Source organism: Bos indicus x Bos taurus, chromosome 13 (genome assembly GCF_003369695.1).
Source record: "Bos indicus x Bos taurus breed Angus x Brahman F1 hybrid chromosome 13, Bos_hybrid_MaternalHap_v2.0, whole genome shotgun sequence".
NCBI classification, from domain to species: domain Eukaryota; kingdom Metazoa; phylum Chordata; class Mammalia; order Artiodactyla; family Bovidae; genus Bos; species Bos indicus x Bos taurus.
In genome coordinates, this window is record NC_040088.1 from 34,764,385 (window position 1) to 34,781,559 (window position 17,175).

Here is a 17,175-nt window from a genome sequence, read left to right on the forward strand (position 1 = left end):
CTGTTTGCAAGGACTGGAAGAAAATAACAAACACAGATTTGTCTGATATAGTTCATGGAGACACTTACACAGAAATTCATTTCCCTGATGTTGCTGAAAACAATGGAGACAGAGACCTGAAATGGCATTGCATTTAGGTAAAAGGGTCCCTCCCTCCTCTCAGAGTTTAGGGTGTCTTTATTTGTCTCTAAGCACCAATGTCCTCACCATGAAAACTGAGGCAGAGACATGTACAGAGCTTCACCGCCATTAAAACAGCCCACAGATATGGTGAGCCAACCCAACTAAATGAGTTGGAGGGGATAGGCCATACCTCTGTGTCTGGTAGGATTTGTAAGTAGGAATGTGAGAGACTTGGAGGCAGTCACCTATTCACTTTCAAGGTGTTTAACGTTGAGCAAGGTGGCTTAGCCTTAAAGAATCTGCCTGCAATGAAGGAGACATGGAAGGAGCCATGGGTTCGATCTCTGGGTTGGGAAGATCCCCTGTAAAAGGAAATGGCAATGCACTCCAGTATTCTTATCTGGAAAATCCCATGAACAGAGGACCCTGGAGGGCTACAGTCCATGGCATTGCAAAGCAGCCAGACACAACTGAGCACACACACACCATTATAATAAAAAAAAAATCAGAAGAAAACTAGCTCTAAAGGGAAACAAAAAAACTTTCTTTTTGCAAATTCACTCCTGTCTGCTCAGTGTCTTCCCATTTTTCATCTTTTTGACCTTTGCTAACCAACAAGATTTCATCTTCTTTCCAACTCAAACACCCACATTCCATATCCAGACTCCTGAGACACAGAACTCACTATTGAATCCTTGACCTCATGTCCCTGGAAATGGGAAAATCTCATTTGAAATATCAAATCCCTCTGCTAACTCCAGATTACCCTTCCTTTCTGATGTTCATAATGTAGCTAAGTAACCAAAAGTCATGAAGAAGTGAAGAAGTGAAGTTGCTCAGTCATGTCCAACCCTTTGGGACCCCATGAACTGTATAGCCTGCCAGGCTCCTCTGTCCATAGGATTTTCCATGCAAGAATACTAGAACGGGTTTCCATTTATTCCCCCAGGGGATCTTTCCAACCCAGGGATTGAACCTGGGTCTCCTGCATTGCAGGCAGATTCCTTACTGGCTGAGCCACAAGGGAAGTCATAAAGGGACTGTCAAAAAAGGCCATGAAAGAACTGTCAAGGTCAGAGGTCCATGATAATCTGTGTTTCCCACTGTTTAGAAAATTTAGAATCTGTTTAGTGGCCACACCTTAGTGCACACTCACACACTGGTCTAGGACACTTCTTAATTGCCCTATCATTTACTCAACTTCAGCTTCAACCCCACCCTTACCACTCATTTCTCAATCTCACCTATAACTTTCCTGGTTAACTGTCCCTTGTGGCTCATCTGGTAAAGAATCCACCTGCAATGTGGGAGACCTGGGTTTGATCCCTGGGTTGGGAAGATCCACTGGAGAAAGGAAAGGCTACCCACTCCAGTATTCTTGCCTAGAGAATTCCATGGACTGTATAGTCCATGGGGTCACAAAGAGTTGGACACAATTGAGTGACTTTCATTTTCTTTACCTATTTCAAGCAGAGTCTCAACATAACACAGAATTCTACTTAGATACTTCAATTCAATAGTATGCTGGAGCTGGTTTATACTGACTCACAGGAGGAAATTATTAATTCTTATGAATTTTTCAAGCTGATTGCTAAACACTGTTAATATTTTCAAATAAATTAACTTCGACTATTTGAATTATATTAAAAACAAAGACAATAAATACTACATACTCATGCCTACCTCATTACTTTATTACATTTTACTATTTCATATAATCTTGAGATTATTTACATCTATTGTATTTGCACAGTTGTCCCCCCTCATCCACTGGGTATATCCTCCAATACCTCCAATGGACACCTGAAACTGCCAATTGTATCTAATCTACACTACTTTCCTATACATCCATACCTATGATAAAGTTTAACTTATAAATTAGGCACAGTAATAGATTTAGAACAATAGCTAATTATTAAATAGAACAATTTTAACAAAATACCATAATAAAAGTTATGTGAATTATCTCTATTTCTCTCTCAAAATATCCTACCGTACAAATTTAATGTCCTTTCCATCTTAAATGACCACTCATCAGGTACTGTGGCCATAACATTTGCATTTGAGGTAGAAAAGCAAAACTAGCCTGAATTTTATTTCCTTCTTCACAATGTCACATGTAAAAGATTTGTTCTTACCATAGATGTTGGCATCCTCAGACTATGACTTTTTTCTTTCCTTATTAAGTCAGGAACTTTCCCTTTTTTACTTGAAAAAATGCATTTACAGCTTCTCTTCGGCATACCTGACTTGCCAGCACCACTTCTCTTACACTTTGGGACCATTATTAAATTTTTAAAAAGTCACTTGAGTATAAACATTGTGATACCATGACAAGTAACCTGATAACCCAGAAGGCTACCAAGTGACTAATTGGCAGAAGATGCTGGACAAAGGGATGATTCTCATCCTGCGATGGAACAGGAGGGCATGGGATTTCATCACACTACTCAGAATAGCACCCAATCTAAAACTTATGAATTATGTATTTCTGAAATTTTCCATTAATATTTTTGGACCACAGCTAACTGAGAGTAACTGTAACTGAAGAAAGCACTAAATCTCAAATAAGGAGGGACTACTGTATAGTGGAACTATTTAACTTTTTTTTTCCAATTCCAAATTTAATAGCATCGTGTTGGGCCGCCAGTGGGTGTATTAACCCCTTGTGTGCTAAGTCATTTCTGTCGTGCCTGACTATTTGTGACTCCATGGATTGTAGTCCACCAGGCTCCTCTGTCCATGGTATTCTCCAGGCAAGAATACTTAAGTGGGTTGCCATTCCCTTCTCCGGGAGATCTTCCCAATCCAGGGACCGAACCCATGTATTTTGTGTCTCCTGCATTGCCAGGTGGGTTCTTTATCACTAGCACCAACTGGGAAGCCTTATTTACCCCATGCTGCTGCTGCTGCTGCTAAGTCACTTCAGTCGTGTCCAACTCTGTGCGACCCCATAGACGGCAGCCCACCAGGCTCCCCTGTCCCTGGGATTCTCCAGGCAAGAACACTGGAGTGGGTTGCCATTTCCTTCTCCAATGCATGAAAGTGGAAAGTGAAAACTGAAAGGGAAGTTGCTCAGTCGTGTCTGACTCCTAGTGACCCCAGGGACTGCAGCCCACCAGGCTCCTCTGTCCATGGGATTTTCCTTCAAGAGTACTGGAGTGGGGTGCCATTGCCTTCTCCAATTTACCCCATAGAAATTGTCAAAAGCTACAAACCAGAGCTTTTTTTTTTTTTCCAGAAATCCAGTTGTGAAACATTTACCAGCACATTACTGCTTCAACTGAAGGTTGAGCCAAAGGATCTCTGAGTTAAGAAGTAGGATTAAGGAAACCAACTAGTGATGTTGAGGCCTCTGGAGACTAGCAGAAGAGGGAAACATTATCACTCTTAGACCTGATGGAGCAAAGGGAAGCAATGGTGAGAGCCATCACTGGGGAGAAGGGCCCTCTTGAGCAGGAGCCAGAGTCCCAAGGGACCAACTACTTCCAGAGAACATTGTGGAAAAAGGCAGAGGCACAGAGTATAAACCTCCCTTTCCTCCCACCTCTGATCATATGCCACTGGCTAAACCCATCAGGAATCCAGCTAGCACAGAAACCTGGGTGCTGAAGTCCACAGATGGGTCAAGTTCACCAGAGATAGAGTGCCAAGAAGGACATTTACTAGGGAGCATTCCTAGCATGGTCATGTGTGCAATGGAGGGGAAAGAAACAGGACTGGGCAGAGGAGAAGGTAGGTTGTGAAATAGATGAGCTCTGGAGCTGGGATTATCCTTCCAGTTTCTCTCAAGATCTCTCAAGGCCCCAGGAAGCATCACTATGAACAAAGCTAGTGGAGGTGATGGAATTCCGGTTGAGCTATTTTGAATCCTAAAACATGATGCTGTAAAGGTGCTACACTCAATATGCCTGCAAATTTGGAAAACTCAGCAGTGGCCACAGGACGGGAAAAAGTTTTCATTCCAATCCCAAAGAAAGGCAGTACCAAAGAATGCTCAAACTACCACACAATTGCAGTCATCTCACACGCTAGCAAAGTAATGCTCAAAATTCTCCAAGCCAGGCTTCAACAGCATGTGAACTGTGAACTCCCAGATGCTCAAGTTTTAGATTTAGATTTAGAAAACTCAGAGGAACCAGAGATCAAATTGCCAACATCAACTGGATCATTGAAAAAGCAAGAGAGTTCCAAAAAAACTTGTACTTCTGCTTTATTGACTATGCCAAAGCCTTTGTGTGGATCACAACAAACTATGGGAAACTCTTAAAGAGATGGGAATAACAGACAACCTTACCTGCCTCCTGAGACATCTGTATGCAGATCAAGAAGCAACAGTTATAACTGGACATGAAACAACTGACTGGTTCCAAATCAGGAAAGGAGTACACCAAGGCTGTATATTGTCACCTTGCTTATGTAACTTATATGCAGAGTACATCATGTGAAATGCCAGGCTGGATGAAGCACAAGCTGGAATCAAGATTGCTGGGAGAAATATCAGTAACCTCAGATACGCAGAGGACACCACCCTTATGGCATAAAGTGAAGAAGAACTAAAGAGCCTCTTTATGAAAATGAAAGAGGAGAGTGAAAAAGTTGGCTTAAAACTCAACATTCAGAAAACTAATATCATGGTATCCAGTCCAAGCTCTTCATGGCAAATAGATGGGAAAACAATGGAAACAGTGAGAGACTTTATTTGGGGAGGGAGGAGGGGGGAGGGGGAAGGAGGGCTGCAAAATCACTGCAGATGGTGTCTGTAGCCATGGAATTAAAAGATGCTTGCTCCTTGGAAGAAAAACTGTGACAAATATAGACAGCATATTAAAAAGCGGAGACATTACTTTGCCAACAAAGCTCCATCTAGTCAAGGCTATGATTTTTCCAGTAGTCGTGTATGGATGTGAGAGTTGGACTATAAAGAAAGCTGAGCGCCAAAGAAATTGATGCTTTTGAACTGGGTGTTGGAGAAGACTCTTGAGTCCCTTGGACTGCAAGGAGATCCAACCAGTCAATGCTAAAGGAGATCAGTCCTGAGTGTTCATTGGAAGGACTGATGCTGAAGTTGAAACTCCAATATTTTGGCCACCTGATGTGAAGAACTCACTCATTGGAAAAGACCATCATGCTGGCCAATATTGAAGGCAGGAGGAGAAGGGGATGACAGAGGATGAGATGGTTGGATGGCATCACCAACTCAATGGACATGAGTTTGAGCAAGCTCTGGGAGTTGGTGATGGACAGGGAAGCCTGGCATGCTGCAGTCCATGGGGTCGCAAAGAGTCGGACACAACTCAGCAACTGAACTAACTGACTTCTCTAAAGATGGAGTGAGTTGAAGCTGGTTTTTCTATCCTGGTAATTATCAGTCATTGGACACAGGAGGCAGTTTCTCCAGGAGATGCAATCCCCTAAAGGGGCTTACGTCTGAAGCTTGTCTTCCAGCAGCTGAGAGAATAATTCCTTCATTCCTGAAATGGAATCTGGGTAGCATATTACAGTATCTACCACAGCACATGTCAGCTTCCTAGGCAAAGAAGGGAGGAAAATGGGTCTGGAGAGGGATGAGTAACAAACGAACTCTTCAAAACCCAACTTGTGAATCAGCCCATCTCAGCAGGAGTACCTGACTCTCTTGCTTCAAGGACACTCATTGTCTTTCTGGAAAGTTTGATCATGTTTTTCACCAAACAGTATTAAATCAGTCTGTTTACTAGTTTGTCCTCTTGTGAGCCCCATGACCACAGGGACTCTACCTTCTTATCTTTATGCCCGTTCTGACTCAAGCTGGAACTCCAAAGGTACTCAGTAAAATTACTTGTCAATTGGTAATTTACAAAGCTTAACAAGTCCATCCTTCTTAATTATAGAGCTATCTCAGATGGGGGGGTAAAAGTTATCCTGAGGAGGAGAAACCAAGCTGCTACAAGGAAAAACAAAAAACACTACTATCCTTATGACAACACTCCAGGGCATATTACTTTCCAAATCACCATTGTTGATATGTTCCTGGAAATTTTCCAATTAGTTAGCAAGCCTGATGTGTATCTACAAGCCATCATCTGACTGATTCATCAAAGTAAGTGGGGGAGGGAAGGAATAAGGTCAGTGAAAATATTTGTAATTTTAGGATGAAATGGAGAGGGAGGGTGGGAGGGTCAAGGGTTGGCAGTGCTGTGATGTGGCACCAACATGACAAAAATTAGTTTGAGCCCAGGCATCAGATCGTCAAAGGTTTCCTCTGAGCATGCCCTCCAAGGAGATTGATAAGAAACAAGACATTCAAATAGCTGCCGCATTAGCCCATGAGTGTCTCTCTTGTCCAGTCGGCTTGTCAGTTCTCTGGCATCATCAGAAGATGTGTGCCACAGCCATCAGCTTTGTATCACCATGCTCCTCTGTCTTTCATCACCTTCTGGAGCATGAATGGTGCTTTTCTTTTTTCTTTTTAAATTTTTTTGGCCTAATTTGAGGTACAACATCATTGTTCCCTGTAGTCACATGTTTGAAAAAATACATTTTTCTGGATTTTGGCACTGCTTGAGGCTCTAGAGAATGAAGCTGAATATTCCAGGCCACAGTACAATCTTTTAAGTCACTTACAATGCATATTTGCAAGGAAAATTTTTGGACTGATTGGTGAAATAAATAGGAAATAGCTGAAATAGAAAAATCCATATTGAGGAGCGTTTCCTGCATATGTATAATTATTCTGTAAAAATATCATTTTATTAAGCACTTTATATGCAGCAACATTATACATCATTTAATCCTCATGACAACCCTGAGAAGTGAAACCATTCCTATGAGTATTTTATGGCTTAATATACAGAAGTTTTGAGGAGTTAAGTGATTTGTCCAAGGTAAGGAGTAGAACTGAGACTCAAATCTGTGTTTGATCAATTCAGAGTTACTCAGGGGAGTGAATGGAGGACAATCTGGATAACTGGTGATACCTGGTGCCTCTTTTCCATGACTAGCGCTGAAAGACCAAGGGGACATGGATTAGGAGAGTAGAACCTAAACCAAGGATCTTGTCCTAGTCCAGAATAAATACTTCCTCCCACAACCCCAACTGGGATAAGAAGAAGCTCTAACAAAGACAAAAGATCTTGCAGTCCTTGGCTTGATGGGTCTGCTTTTAATGGTACTTAAGAGAAACAATGGCAACCCACTCCAGTGTTCTTGCCCGGAGAATCCCAGGGACAGGGGAGCCTGGTAGGCTACCGTCTATGGGGTCGCATAGAATCAGACATGACTGAAGCGACTTAGCAGCAAGAGAAACACAGAAAGGAGGACATAGGAAAAGTAACCAACACACAATGATTCTCCATCTTCATGTTTCCGTGAAGGGAAGGTGTTGCCCTTTTTCCCATTAAGAGGATGACTCTAGTCCTACAAGAGAGGTACTTCCCTTTCCAGTGTATTATCTGACCAGAAATTGGAAGTTTCTTGGGTTACCTGGCCTGCCCCCTCCGTCTTTCACCACCTGTCTCAGATTAAGCATTTTGGGAAGATACTTTTAGAACAGAATGAAGATTTTAAGAAGAAGCTTATAATGCAAAAAGATCCTAAGGAACTTCTGAAAACTAAAGTTCATTTCAGCATGAGATGGTGTCAGTGAATTGGCTAGTTATTTTGAATATATAATGGCTAATGATATTATACATTATCCACATCAGGTACTATGTAAGCATGTTACAGACACAATTTCATGGAGTCCCCATAACAATGCTCTTCATGGATAAAGAAGTTGAATATCAGAAAGGCTAAGTAATGTGCCCATGTTTTCACAGCTATTAACTTTGAGGAGCAAGGAAACAGTCATAATTTGAAAGCCCATATTCACAACCAGTAAATTGTATGGTCTCCTAGAAGTTAAGAAAAGATTTAGAAGCATAAAAGTGGAAGACAACAATGACCCCACAAAAGCAGGACAGATGTGGAAGCAAAAAGAGATTGTCCACTCACTTGTGTGCCCCTAAAATGTGAAAGTCAGTTGTTTCCTTTTCATACAGCCACAGGCCATGCTGGCTAATTGTTGATTCTTCCAATATTCAGAGCTTAAGCTAGAAGCAAATAATAGGTCCAGCTCCTTGCAGGGTAATGACTACTACCAAATATGTGTCATGAATTCCTAAAATTATTTCATCAGGGTGCCCTGATCACAATTTGTTATAGATATTGTGGGGAAATTAACAAGATGGTGCTAGTCAGGCTCTCTCACCCCATGCTCTCACACCCTCTCACCCCATGTTCTGTAACAATGATTTTGCATGGTTGTATAACAGTTGATATCAGTTATAGCAGTGTTCATGCATGTCATGAGGTGCTCGCTTGGTCACAGTCTACTTTGTGTGGTAGGCCTGTATGAGCTTCACCATGAAAGCCCTGGCTGTTGCTGCATTGGGGCTACATTGGGGCAACATCATGGTTATGTTATATGAGGTTATATTATGGCTATGTTATGGTTATGTTATGGCTGCGGCTATAGCTGCTGTGTCAGAGAGGAGATAGTCTGTGTTGTGGCCGCTGTTCCAGCCAGGAGGGAGTAAACATGTCTGCAGTTCCTACAGCTCTTTGAGCCTCCTTCCAGCCTCTTAGCTCACAAGTTGCCTACCATAGGTTCAGCAAACAGTGAGGTAACTGGCATCACAAACAGGGTCAGCAATATAGATGTTAACACAATTTATTACAGATGTGGTTTATCACCACCCAAATGGTAATTCAACTAAACAAGAATCTAAATAAACATTGTCACTCAAAAAATCACTTTGGCAGCGGTGTGCTGAAATCAGTTCACACTAGCTCACAAGATCCAATTGTTAAACTTTCAGGAATTTTGTGAGCAGATTATTATATATAATGACCTTTGAAATTTAAATCATGTAAGCTAGTAAAAGTAATAAATATTCAAACTTCATCTCCCCTGATTACCTTACTGCATTTTACTATTATCTATGCTCTTAAGGTTATTGATATCTATTGTGTCTGTATGGAAGAAATTTTATATAATCATATGCACTTTGATTATCACTACAATTCCATGTTCAATGATGCCACATTGGTAGCATGAGATTGGCAATGGTGAACTAGCAAATCCTAAAAATCAGGGCATTTTTTCTTTGATTTTGTGAGAGCTGATTGTTAAACATCTACTAGCACACCACTCTGTTTATGTGGGAACACGACTGGAAGAGGAAAACAGCAGCAGCAGACTGCTCTGCATCGCCAAGAAGGCATTAACTTCTGGTGAGGAGTATTACTTTCCTACTGTTATGTAAAAAATTTTCTCAAAAATTTGTGGCTTAAAACAATAAACATTTATTATCTCTCACAATTTCTACATGTCAGAAATTTGGAAGTAACTTGCAGGATGTTTCTCGGTTGGAGTCACGAATGTGGTAGCAGTCCAAATATCTGCCAGAGCTGCTATCATCTGAACTCTTAAGGTCTTGCCAGGTCTCTATCTTGCAGGATATGCTTCCAAGATGTTCCATTCACAATGTTGGAAAGTTAGTGTTGTTAGTAGTGTGTGGCCCCAGTTTTTTCCCATACAGGGCTCAACACAGGACTGCTTGAGTTTCCTAACACCATGGCGACTCGTAACCTCCAGAGCAAGGAATCTAAGAGACCAGAATAGAAACCTCAATGTTTTTTGATGACTTAGCCATAAAAATCACACACCATCATCTCTACTGCATGCTGTTGGTCACAGGAAGAATCTCTGATACATTTGGGAAGAGATTACACAAGCACAAGTACCAGGAGGAGGGGATCAATGTGAGCCATCTTAGAGATGTAGTCCATGCTCTGACATGTTATGGAATTGCCTTGATTTGACTTGCTCAATCAAGATTCCAGAATGGCTATATCTGATGTCTACATTCTACAAAATTATTAATATTTGAGAATACTAAGGCCCAGCTGTGAGTCGCAGACTAGATCCTGGCCATAAGGGGTTAGTTTTCTCTTCCTCAATACACATATAAAAAAGGTCAAAAGGAGGGAGGTTAGAAGGAGAGAAGAAAGTTGATCAAGTGCTACTATTTCTCATGTTGTTGTCTTTGTTTAGTCACTCAACTGTGCCCGACTCTGTGACCCTATGAACTGCAGCATGTCAGGCTTTCCTGTGCTTCACTACCTCCAAAGCTTTGCTCAAACTCATGTCCGTTGAGTTGGTGACACCATCTAATCATCTCAATCATCCCTGTTGCCCCTTTCTCCTCCTGCCCTCAATCTTTACCAGCATCAGGGTCTTTTCCAATGAGTTGGCTCTTCACATCAGGTGGCCAAAGTATTGGAGCTTTAGCTTTAGCATCAGTCCTTCCAATGGATATTCAGGGTTGATTTCCTTTAGGATTGACTGGTTTTATCTCCTTGTAGTCCAAGGGACTCTCAAGAGTCTTCTCCAGCACCACAGTTCCAAAGCATCCATTCTTCAGTGTTCAGCCTTCTTTATAGTCCAACTGTCACATCCATACAAGACTACTGGAAAAAACACCACTTTGACTAGACAGTGGCTGACTTTATTTTACTGGGCTCCAAAATCACTGCAAATGGTGATTGCAGCCATGAAATTAAAAGACGCTTACTCCTTGGAAGGAAAGTTATGACCAACATAGACAGCAGATTAAAAAGCAGAGACATTACTTTGCCAACAAAGGTCTGTCTAGTCAAGTCTATGGTTTTTCCAGTAGTCATGTATGGATGTGAAAGTTGGACTATCAAGAAAGCTGAATGCCAAATAATTGATGCTTTTGAACTGTGGTGTTGGAGAAGACTGTTGAGAGTCCCTTGGACTGCAAGGAGATCCAACCAGTCCATCCTAAAGGAGATCAGTCCTGGGTGTTCATTGGAAGGACTGATGTTGAAGCTGAAACTCCAATACTTTGGCCACCTCATGCGAAGAGCTGACTCATTTGAAAAGACCCTGATGCTGGGAAGGATTGAGAGCAGGAGGAGAAGGGGATGACAGAAGATGAGATGGTTGGATGGCATCACTGACTTGATGAACATGGGTTTGGGTGGACTCCAGGAGTTAGTGATGGACAGGGGGCCTGGTGTGCTCTGGTTCACAGGGTCACAAAGAGTCAGACACAACTGAGGGACTGAACTGAACTGAACTGACTAGACAGATTTTTGCCAGCAAACTGATGTCTCTGCTTTTCAATACACTGTCTCATGTACTGTATCTTATTTAATAGAAAATGTAGGTTGCAAGAGGTTAACAGATTCTCTGAAGATTACACAGAAACTAGTCATACAGCTGTAATAATTAACTAAAAAAACTAGTAATTTCCCACTCGTGTTTTTTATTTGTGAACAAACAAGGGAAATGAATTTGGTAGATGGGTCATACACACACACACACACACACACACACACACACACAAAGTCACTCAGTCGTGTCTGACTCTTTGTGACCCCATGGATTGTAGCCCACCAGGCTCCTCGGTCCATGGGATTTTCCAGGCATGAATACTGGAGTGGGTTGCCGTTTCCTTTTCCAGATGGGTCATATAAGCCTCCAAATCTGCAATTCTTTGCGTTAGGTTCCTATACAAACAAAATGTATATGAGCTTGTCTGACTCTCTGCTGATTCTCAGTATTTGTGTGCAAATTCCTCCAATCTGTTGTTCCAAAACACATATACTATTGTTGATAGCCCCATGTTTGGAATATTTTCTTCCAAAGTAATCAATCCTTACCACAAAAAGGAACAATCATGTAAATAAACGAATGCATCTGAGAATTTTTAAAATGAATATACATTCTAGCTTTAGAACATGAATTTTTCACAGAAAACTCCAAGACATCTTGGTCTTCAGTTAATTCCAAGAAAGGTTCAAGCCCATGGGAACTGTCCAACACTTATCAAAGACAAGTACCCTAGAGACATTACAACAGAAAGTCAGATAGGATTAAATCTTCCTTAGATAACCTACAAAATGAATGAATCATACTAAAGTGAACCTAAAAGTAGAAAATCCCATACTCTTGAGTTTGTAAAGAAGCTTATGATAACTCAGTATTTTGATGTTACGTCTACACCCAAAATACTAGAAACTATCTCATGTTTACAACAACAAGGTAAAAAAAACAATACACCTATTTGAATTGTATGCATTGTTTCAGGTTTTCAGTGCTTAGTAATAAGTAATTAAAGTGATTCAGCATTGGTAATATTCTGAGACTGATGAATAAATTAATAAATCTATGTCTTATAAAAGATCTGTGGGAATACATTGTTATACAGCAAAATTCATAGCAGAGTATAAATCCCAAATATAATTTACTATAATCTCAGTATATGCATTGCTATGGGAGAAAACACATTACTAATGGTATTCTTTTTAGTAAAGGAAAAATAAACACTTCACTCAGAAACAAATCAATAAAATGCTAGTATTTAATGAGTTTAATTCAGAAGCTAATTTTGGTACATTTTATTTTTTAAAAATCAATTAGCATTTTGAGTTTAATGAGCCTAGATCCAGAATCCTCCTGTAAAATCAGTTTACCTATAGCCAAACTAAACTCTCCATTTGAAAGAACATAGCAAATTTACTAAGACTTTCTCTTTAAACTAACTTTAGCACATTCTCTAAGTTTTAGTAGGAATTCCAGCATGTAAGCTATAAAACAGAATCATTGCAAGAGTCACTTCTTCTGTAGGGTATGGTAATAATATCCTCTCTTTGCAGAATCTCATCACACACAATTTCAAAGGCAGGGAAAAAAAAGAGAGAGAGAGAGGATACCTGAAAGGCTAATTACAGAGCTGGGTAGATACATGATAAAGGATTAAAATAAATGAGATAGATGAATTAGCAAAGGGCAGAGCTGAAGACTGATGAACCGTATTTAGTACACTAATCCCAAGTGTTTATTTTGCATTCTTCTGGCCTTTAAAGATGACGGGTTGTGATCAATTGCTTCCCTTGAAGGCTGGCTGCTTTCCTGCCCTAGCATTTAATTTCTGTTTGATGTTCTTCACTTTGTGTCAATGTATGAACTACTGTTAAGATATATAGCAGCGATTAAAATAATTCATCCATCTGCTTATAATTAAAGACCAAGTTAAATGTAATGACAACTTTATCTAGCAGGCTAGCTAGAATTTTAAAAGGAGGTTGGCCCCTCAACAATTTCTCTAGCCAATGAATTATTCTAATTAGTAGTAATTCAAAAATTTTCCTTCAAATAAGGGAGATTGTAATCAGTGATGTGACTGGACAAGTGAAATGGGAGAAAATATAAAAATATCTTTAATTTCTTTTCTATGTAAACAAAGAATATCTTGGTGGCTAGCTCAAAGGCTGGAGGAGAAAAATGCCTTTGGAATTAATATTTTTAAATTCAGTTCAGTTCAGTTCAGTCGCTCAGTCGTGTCCAACTCTTTGCAACCACATGCACCGCAGCACGCCAGGCCTCTCTCTCCATCACCAACTCCCAGAGTTCACTCAAACACACATCCTTCGAGTCGGTGATGCCATCCAGCCATCTCATCCTCTGTCGTCCCCTTTTTCTCCTGCCCCCAATCCTTCCCAGCATCAGAGTCTTTTCCAATGAGTCAACTCGTCACATGAGGTGGCCAAGGTACTGGAGTTTCAGCTTTAGCATCATTCCTTCCAAAGAACACCCAGGGCTGATCTCCTTTGGAATAGACTGGTTGGATGTCCTTGCAATCCAGTTCAGTTCAGTTCAGTTCAGTCGCTCAGTCGTGTCCGACTCTTTGCAACCCCATGAATTGCAGCATGCCAGGCCTCCCTGTCCATCACCAACTCCCGGAGCTCACTCAGACCCATGTCCATTGAGTCAGTGATGCCATCCAGCCATTTCATCCTCTGTCGTCCCCTTCTCCTCCTGCCCCCAATCCCTCCCAGCATCAGAGTCTTTTCCAATGAGTCAACTCTTCACATGAGGTGGCCAAAGTATTGGAGTTTCAGCTTTAGCATCACTCCTTCCAAAGAACACCCAGGACTGAACTCCTTTAGAATGGACTGGTTGGATCTCCTTGCAGTCCAAGGGACTCTCAAGAGTCTTCTCCAACACCACAGTTCAAAAGCATCAGTTCTTCAGCACTCAGCCTTCTTCACAGTCCAACTCTCACATCCATACATGACCAAAGGAAAACCATAGCCTTGACTAGACGGACCTTTGTCGGCAAAGTAATGTCTCTGCTTTTGAATATGCTATCTAGGTTGGTCATAACTTTCCTTCCAAGGAGTAAGCATCTTTTAATTTCATTGCTGCAGTCACCATCTGCAGTGATTTTGGAGCCCAGAAAAATAAAGTCTGACACTGTTTCCACTGTTTCTCCATCTATTTCCCATGAAGTGATGGGACCGGATGCCATGATCTTTGTTTTCTGAATGTTGAGCTTTAAGCCAACTTTTTCACTCTCCACTTTCACTTTCATCAAGAGGCTTTTGAGTTCCTCTTCACTTTCTGCCATAATGGTGGTGTCATCTGCATATCTGAGGTTATTGATATTTCTCCCAGCAATCTTGATTCCAGCTTGTGCTTCTTCCAGCCCAGCGTTTCTCATGATGTACTCTGCATATAAGTTAAATAAGCAGGGTGACAGTATACAGCCTTGACGTACTCCTTTTCCTATTTGGAACCAGTCTGTTGTTCCATGTCCAGTTCTAACTGTTGCTTCCTGACCTGCATACAGATTTCTCAAGAGGCAGGTCAGGTGGTCTGGTATTCCCATCTCTTTCAGAATTTTCCACAGTTTTATTGTGATCCACACAGTCAAAGGCTTTGGCATAGTCATATAAAGCAGAAATAGATGTTTTTCTGGAACTCTCTTGTGTTTTTGATGATCCAGCAGATGTTGGCAATTTGATCTCTGGTTCCTGTGCCTTTTCTAAAACCAGCTTGAACATCAGGAAGTTCACGGTTCACATTTTGCTGAAGCCTAGCTTGGAGAATTTTGAGCATTACTTTACTAGCAAGTGAGATGAGTGCAATTGTGTGGTAGTCTGAGCATTTTTTGGCATTGCCTTTCTTTGGGATTGGAATGAAAACTGACCTTTTCCAGTCCTGTGGCCACTGCTAAGTTTTCTAAATTTGGTGGCATATCGAGTGCAGCACTTTCACAGCATCATCTTCCAGGGTTTGAAATATCTCAACTGGAATTCCATCACCTCCACTAGCTTTGTTCATAGTGATGCTTTTTAGGGCCCACTTGACTTCACATTCCAGGATGTCTGGCTCTAGGTGAGTGATCACACCATCGTGATTATCTGGGTCATGAAGATCTTTTTTGTACAGCTCTTCTGTGTATTCTTGCCACCTCTTCTTAATATCTTCTGCTTCTGTTAGGTCCATACCATTTCTGTCCTTTATCGAGCCCATCTTTGCATGAAATGTTCTCTTGGTATCTCTAATTTTCTTGAAGAGATCTCTAGTCTTTCCCATTCTGTTGTTTTCCTCTATTTCTTTACATTTATCACTGAGGAAGGCTTTCTTCAGTCACAAAAAGAGAAGCCACTGGAAAAAAATCAAGTACCCCAAATTATATTCTTAATGAGACCCCTGAATATGCTGCTATTTTAGAATAAAGAACAAATATCTTAGAGTGTTTTCCTTAATTTATTGCCATCTCTGCATAAACAGAACCCTCCAGTTATATTTTTAAAATGCATTTTTAGACATGAAACTCGCGTGGGGCGAGGGGGGCGGGGGTAGTTACTAAAACATTCACTCATATTCTCCACCACATGGAAATAAATAAAACTACTGATTCATATTTTATTTAACAGCTTTCTTCCTTTTCCCAACCAGATATATACACATACACATAGATCTTTTACAAAATTGGAGTCATATTATGACATAGTGTTGTAAAAACTTTTTTCACATAACAATACAGTATGAATACTTCAAATTATTTAAAGGATTTTAAAACCTCAACCAGCAATTTTATATTCAATAGAATAAGGAAGCCAAAATCTAGTCTCAAATATCCTTTGATCACTCTCTGGTAAACACAATCGACTAACTACCAAAAGAGCTAAAGACCAAAATGAGAATACTATTGGCCATCATAAATTTAATAGAAGTGCACATGAGTAAATGGCTCAAAAATGACCTCATTCAAATGACTTTTCCAAGTCATGTGAGCAAGCTGTTTTAGATTTTAAATTTACTTTTTAAGATATTCAAAGAAAGATTCAAAGGCTCCCCTGAGGACAAGAGGTCTCACACCTTTTGTCCACCAAAATTTCCCAATCCCTGGTTTCATTCTTCAGCTTCAGACTATAAATCTTTTATAATGTAAATGTTCTCTGGCTGGATATGACCTTAAATTAATATCTTCAACATGGAACCCCAGGGGATTGATGGTCAGCGGTTTTCTAAAGTAGGAGTGGGTAAGTGATAAAGAAAAGACTTCCTGGGGGATTGGGACCTGAGGGATACAGGATTGGTCTCTCAAGAAGAATTATAGCAACCTCAGATCACCAGGCATCAGTCTGTCCTTCACAATGTTGTGAAAAGTTTCATACTTAATACTCCGATTTCATTTCCGATATAGTTTGTAATAGAAGCTACAGAAGTTCATCATTTTTCTTCTGATTAAGGTATGATGTAATTATTTTCAGTAAAAATGCTAATCTTCCTTGACTGCCCAATGAAATATTTTATACCTATTCTTCATGGAACAGAATGAAATGCTAATATATTTTGGAGTGGTATCAGTCTTTATAATTAATGCTCACCCTAAAAGCTTTTTTAGATAGCATATTAAAAAGCAGAGACATTACTTTGCCAACAAAGGTCTGTCTAGTCAAGGCTATGGTTTTTCCAGTAGTCATGTATAAATGTCAGAGTTGGACTGTGAAGAAAGCTGAGCACCAAAGAATTGATGCTTTTGAACTGTGGTGTTGGAGGAGACTCTTGAGAGTCCCTTGGACTACAAAGATATCCAGTCAGTCCATTCTAAAGGAGATCAGTCCTGGGTGTTCTTTGGAAGGAATGATGCTAAAGCTGAAACTCCAGTACTTTGGCCACCTCATGTGAAGAGTTGACTCATT